Here is a 6950-nt window from a genome sequence, read left to right as displayed (position 1 = left end):
GACAAGTAGAGTCTTTGACTTTCTTCTCAGCTGGGTCTGGCAGCCAGCTGGTGCAACTTTGCAACTAGCCCTTCCGCCAGGTCAAGGTTGAGCTGACACGGCCATGTATTCCTTGGCTGGCCTTTGTTAGCCCCCTTTCCTCTGCAGAAAGAAGCTCAGGGAAACAAAGGAGGGACTGTTGCCAGTGGAAGGCCCTTGTAGCTTCCTTCTGGGGCCGGCCAGGACAGCCCAGCCAGTCCACGTTTTCTAGCTGCGTGAGTCTTGTGGCGTACAGTTCCTTCTGAAGGTGGTTCTGATATAAGAGGAAGAGTTACAGTTGCTCTGATTTTTATTCTCAACTGACAATATTAGCAAGTTTATCTGGATGATTGAAAGAGAGGTGGGTGTACTCTGGGGACAGAGGGCATATAAATAAGGAGACAGTCATGATCATTAATTGTGAGATACACTATTCAGGTGATGAGTCAACATTCATAGGCTTCAAGAACCTCTATTTCTATGCTGTTGTGATTTAAGAAACTGGGAAAGTTGTGCCCATTGCTTTGAGTTGCTATAATAAGGGTGTTAATTTGATCAACTCACTGATAATTTATAAAATGGTAGACCTAGGCTGGGTGCAGTGGCTCACACCCGTAATCCTAGCACTCTGGGAGGCCGAGGTGGGTGGATTGCTTGATCTTACGAATTTAAGACCAGCCTGAGAAAGAGCGAGACCCCGTCTCTATTAAAAATAAAAAAATTGAGGCAAGAGGATCACTTGAGCCCAAGAGTTAGAGGTTACTGTGAGCTCTGACACCACAGTACTCTTACCCGGGTGATAGCTTGAGACTCTTGTCTCTAAAATAAAATAAATAGTAGACCTTTCATTCCTGCAGCTCATTGTAATGTATAGGATTTAGAAAGTGCTGTTTCCTTTGTGTCATTCATTGGCAGTAGAAACTTTGTCCCTCTTTTTCATAGTACTGGGGATAAACACTGACTGAGAGGAGTATTGTCCCTAGATGTGTCACCTGGCCGGAGACTGGGATCATCCTATTATAAGCCTTTGGAAACCCTATCGCTGTCCTACCTGGTTGAGGGTTTTTTGTTTGTTTGTTTGTTTGTTTAATATTGTTTGGTTGGTTTTGTTTTGTCCTCGCAGTTTCTTTTTTTTTTTTTGAGACAGAGCCTAAAGCTGTCCCCCTGGGTAGGGTACCGTGGCATCACAGCTCACAGCAACCTCCAACTCCTGGGCTCAAGCGAGTCTCCTGCCTCCACTTCCCAAGTAGCTGGGACTACAGGCGCCTGCCACAACGCCCGGCTATTTTTTGGTTGCAGCCATCATCGTTGTTTGGCAGGCCAGGGCTGGATTCGAACCCACCACCTTAGGTGTACATGGCTGGCGCCTTAGCCGCTTGAGCCACAGGTGCCGAGCCTGTCTTTGCAGTTTCTTGGGAAATTGTCTGAAGTCATTGTTTGCCAGAGATATTTGGGGCTTCTTGGGGGAGGACGTAGACTATGTATGTGAGGCTGGACGGTGGGTGGAGTTACTGGGACTTTGGGGTCCAGTCTCATATGTCATTGCTTCTTGTCCCTCAGAGGATGCTTCCTTACAGATGACCTCAGTGTAGTGTCAGTTCCCCAGCCCTACCCCTACATTGTCACCCTCTGCCTTTTTTAAGATGGTGTATTTATTTAGTTTTTGCCTAAGTTTACCACCATTGGTGCTTTATGTTACCCTGCAGAGGGAATTCAGAGCCTGCCTTTAAGCTATGGGGGCCTTTCCCTCCCTTTACTGACTTTCTCAACAGTGTCTCATTGTGCTGGACACTTAGGTCCTTCCTGTACCTCTTTGAAATGAAAGAGGGTTTAACCTACAGCAAGGAGGGGACCGCCCAGAAAGGACGCTGGGCCCTCCTTCATCAAGGACAGTGCAGCAGCCACGTGGCTCACAGAGTTCTCTGTAGGATCTTCTCCACGGCTTGCTAATTTGCCAAGAAACTTAGTTTTGCATTTCAGGTAGAGGTAGGTTCTCTCATGTTAGATCTTTGATTTCATAGCACTGAGAGCTATTTACACAAGTCTTTAGATCTCTCTCTCTCTCTTCTTCCTTAGTGAATCATCCACAGAGGTAGTCATTTTGAAAGGGTTGAAATATTTGGCTTTATTTGCCAAAGAGTATTTCTTTAAAAAAAAAAAAAATTCCTTCCAAGAAACACTTAAATGGGGCAAGGGTGAATTAAGAATGTGTATGTTTCATTCTTTTACTGTAGAAGGGTTGTAAAATGACGGAAGAATTCTTTTAAGGTAATCCTTTGAGATAAAGGATCCTGGGAAATTCTCTCAGGTAAAGAAAGCTTACAGCAGATGGGTAATATATGTCTTGAGGGCTATTTATAAGAAATTTAAGAGAATTGTTATAGATAAAACTTTGTTAATTTTTTAAACTTTTCAGAAACAACTAGCTGTAGCCAAATTGTATGGTTACATTTTGGTATATTAGAATTTGAAAATGCTGTATGTGTGGTAGATCTACTGTCGGAAATTTATAACAGTCTCTGATATGGTTAGAATTTTGCTAACTTGCTAAAATAGTTAGTTTTCCCCCGTTAGTCACAAAACTCATTATGGATTTCTATGTTTTTTGAATGTTAATTTTTCTATAAGGCATATGAAATTGACTAGTCTTTTCCTATGTAAAAAAGGCAAAAGTTGTTAACTCTGTACTTTAATAAAATTTAAAATTGAAAACCATTTTATTAGATACATATGAAAGTCCCCCCTGGTGGGTGTTCCAAAGATGTTGCCTATCTCTTGAGCATCCTTGATGTCTGTGCTGATTCTTTAATGGACAAATAAAAATTTTATGTATTAATGGTGTACAGCATGATGTTTTGAAATGTGTATACATTCGGCTAACTCAAGCTAATTAACACATATTGCCTCGTTTTTTGTGTTGAGAACTCTCTGAGGAATTTTAAATGTATAATACATTGTTACTAATTGTAGTCACCAGGTCGTATAAAACACCTCAAAGTTAATTCTTCCCGTCTAACTGAAATTCTGGATTCTTGGACACACACGCCACCCTCCTGTACCCACCTTTATTCTCTGCTTCTATGAGTTTGACTTTTTTAGATCCCACATATATTATGAGATCGTTTAGTATTTGTCTTTTTTTGTCTAGCTTATTTCACGGAGCACTGCCCTCCAAGTTCATCCAAATTGTTACATGTTGCTGTAGTTCCTTTTTTAAAGCCGAATAGTACTCTATTGTGTATATAGAATAGAAAAAGAAGGATTAGATGTATCAAAATTGGATACCATAATCCGTCTACCACATTGTCTTTATATATTCATTTGTCCATGGACTGTGGGTTGACTGACCCCATCTCTTGGCTACTGTGAATAATGTAGTAGTGAACATGAGAATGCAGATACATCTTTGATACACTAGTTTCATTTCCTTTAGATGTATGAGGAATCTTCAGACTATTTTCCAAAGGGGAGGTATAGCAATTTACATTAACACCAATAATGTACAAGGGTTCCCTTTGTTTTTTTTTTTAAGAGACAATCTTACTTTATCACCCTGAGTAGAGTGCAGTGGCATCATAGCTCACAGCAACCTCCAACTCCTGGGCTCAAGCAATTCTCCTGCCTCCACCTCCCAAGTAGATGGGAGTACAGGCACCCTCCACAATGCCTGGCTACTTTTTGGTTGCAGCCATCATTGTTTGGCAGGCCTGGGCTGGATTTGAACTCACCAGCTCAGGTGTATGTGGCCTCCCAAGTAGCTGGGATTACAGGCATCTGCCACAACACCCAGCTATTTTTAGAGATGGGGGTCTCTTGCTCAGGCTGGTTGCGAATTTGTAAGCTCAGGCGATTTGCCCTCCTTGGCTTCTCAGAGTGCTGGGATTACAGGCGTGCCCAGCCTAAATAGAGTATTAGAGTATTTTTTTTTTTTGAGACAGAGCCTCAAGCTGTCCCCTGGGTAGAGTGCTGTAGCATCACAGCTCACAGCAGCCTCCAACTCGAGCCCAAGTGAGTCTCCTGCTTCAGCCTCTCAAGTAGGGACCACAGGCGCCCGCCACAACACTAGTCATTTTTTGGTTGCAGCCATCGTTTGGTGGCCCGGGTTGGATTTGAACCCGCTACCTTAGGTGTGTGTGGCTGGCGCCGAGCCAAGTATTTTTTTTTTTTTAAGAAACAGTATCTCACTTTATCCCCGGTAGAGTTCATGACGTCATAGCTCACAGCAACCTCCAACTCCTGGGCTTAGGCGATTCTCTTGTCTCAGCCTCCCGAGTAGCTGGGACTACAGGCACCCACCACAACGCCCGACTTTTTTTTGTTGTTGCAGTTTGGCTGGGGCCAGGTTCGAATCTGCCACCCTCAGTATATGGGGCTGGTACCCTACCCACTGAGCCACAGCCGCCACCCTAAGTAGAGTATTTTTAAAGGGTAGTATAATTTCTTAATGCAATTCTTCCTTTTCAAAATTCGACTAGTCTAGCTCTTGTGTATTTCCACTTAAAATTTAGTGTTATAAGTCCGGGTGCAGTGGTAACTGAAACCTTAGAAATCAAAACTGCTGATGGGGGGAACTATTATAACCTGTCAATCTTCTTGATGGGATGGCATTGAATCCTCTCAACTTGAAGAGTTGACATAACAATACTGAGTCTTCTGATCTATGATTTTATCTCTCACTTATACGGAGCTTCTCTAATTTCTGTAATATTATACAATAGTTTTTATTGAAATCTCTTGTATGGTATTCAATTTTGATACATCTAATCCTCTTTTTCTAATTTTTTAATGTGTAATAGACACGGGGGTCTCACTATGTTGTCCAAGCTGGTCGAACTCCTGCCTCAAGCTGTCTCCCCACCTCAGCCTCTCAAAAGTGCTGAGATTACAGGTGTGAGCCACTGCACCTGCCTTTCATTTTTGTGTGAGATTAGTGTCCCAAACTTTTGAAGTTACATTTAATGGCGATTAAGTACACATAACTTAAAACATACTATTTTAACCATTATTAAGTGTACAGCTTTGTATCAAGTGGATTCACATTATTTTGCAAGTAGTCTCCAGAACTTTCAATTTGCAAACCCTTAAAAATGGCACGTTCTTTGGCCAAGCAATTCCAATTTAAAGAGTTTACTAAAGGAATTTATAATAGTTACTACTATTTAGTTAGAAGAATGGTTTGTGAACAGTGTTTCTAAAATCAAGTTAGTAGAAATAATTTAAATTAATTTAGAGACTGTATATGTGGAAATGATACACAGCTGGCTAAGAGTGTAGAAAAATACACGCACAAGAATGTGCCCACAAGTTCGTCTGCGTTTTTCTTCACAGCAGCCCCACTGCCCACCCTGCTTTTCCCCTCTGTGCTTTGGGAACTGACCTAGCAGGAGCAGCCACGTGCTTTCCACACAACTCTGCAGTCTCAGCTGTAGTTCACCGGCAGGCTGCTGTCTTGGACTGGAGAGTTGGAAAACTTAAAAGACAGTTGTTAGCCACTGTTTTAAGCATCATGGACACAAAGAAAGGCAATTTGCAGGAAGATAAAGGATTAAAACAGATGCGCAGAGGAGCAATTGTTAAAAAGAGGAGAGGGAGGGGGAGAATGAATGAACTTCGGGGTTTCCTTAGACTGTCCCAGTCTACAGTTCTCATCCACTCTGGAGGCCCAGATTAATGAAATAATGATAGCTGATGTGTGTTGAGCACTTAATGTATGCCTGGCATGATTCTTTTTTTTTTTTCCAATATTATTTTTTTTCTTTATTAAATGATAGCTGTGTACATTAATGCAATCATGGGATACAGTGTGGCGTTTTCATATACAATTTGAAATATTTTCATCAAACTGGTTAACATAGCCTTGATGTCATTTTCTTAGTTATTGTGTAAAGACATTTATATTCTACTCTTAGAAAGATTCACTTGTACCCTCCTAAGATAAACCATAGAAGCCATCCCTCCAATCACCCTCCCTCCAGCCATCCCCCTCCCTTTTCCCCTCCCCCCATATTCTTAGGCTATAATTAGGTTATAGCTTTCATATGAAAGCTATAAATTAGTTTCATAATAAGGCTGTGTACATTGGATACTTTCTCATCCATTCTTGTGATACTTTGCTCAGAAGAACATTATCCAGCTCCATCCATGTAAACATGAAGGAGGTAAAGTCTCCATCTTTTTTTATGGCTGCATAGTATTCCATGGTGTACATAATACCACAGTTTATTGATCCATTCGTGGATTGATGGGCACTTGGGCTTCTTCCATGACCTGGCAATTATGAATTGGGCTGCAATAAACATTCTGATACAGATATCTTTGTTGTAATGTGCTTTTTGGTCTTCCGGATATGTATCTAATAAAGGAATTGCAGGATCAAATGGCAGGTCTATGTTTAGTTCTCTAAGTGTTCTCCAGATGTCTTCTCAAAAGGAACGTATTAGTTTGCATTCCCACCAGCAGTGTAGAAGTGTTTCCTTTTCTCCACATCCACGCTAGCATCTCTGATTTGGGGATTTAGTGATATGGGCTAATCTTACTGGAGTTAGATGATATCTCAAAGTAGTTTTGATTTGCGTTTCTCTGATGATTAAGGATGGTGAGCATTTTTTCATATATCTGTAGGCCATGCACTGATCTTTAGAGAAATTTCTCTTCAAGTCCCTTGCCCACCCTGAGATGGGATCACTTGTTCTTTTCTTGCTAATACGTTTAAGTTCTCTATGGATTCTGGTTATTAAACCTTTGTCGGCAACAAAACCTGCAAATATCTTCTCCCATCCTGAGGGCTGTCTACTTGCTTTACTTACTGTGTTCCTGGCTGTGCAGAAGCTCTTTAGTTTGATCAGGTCCCAATAGTGTATTTTTGATGTTGCTTCAATTGCCTAGGGGGGGGTCCTCCTCATAAAATGTTCACCCAGGCCGATTTCTTCAAG

This window comes from Otolemur garnettii, unplaced genomic scaffold (genome assembly GCF_000181295.1).
Source record: "Otolemur garnettii isolate 467f Iridium unplaced genomic scaffold, OtoGar3 scaffold00017, whole genome shotgun sequence".
NCBI lineage: Eukaryota > Metazoa > Chordata > Mammalia > Primates > Galagidae > Otolemur > Otolemur garnettii.
Note: the sequence above shows the minus strand (reverse complement) of the source record.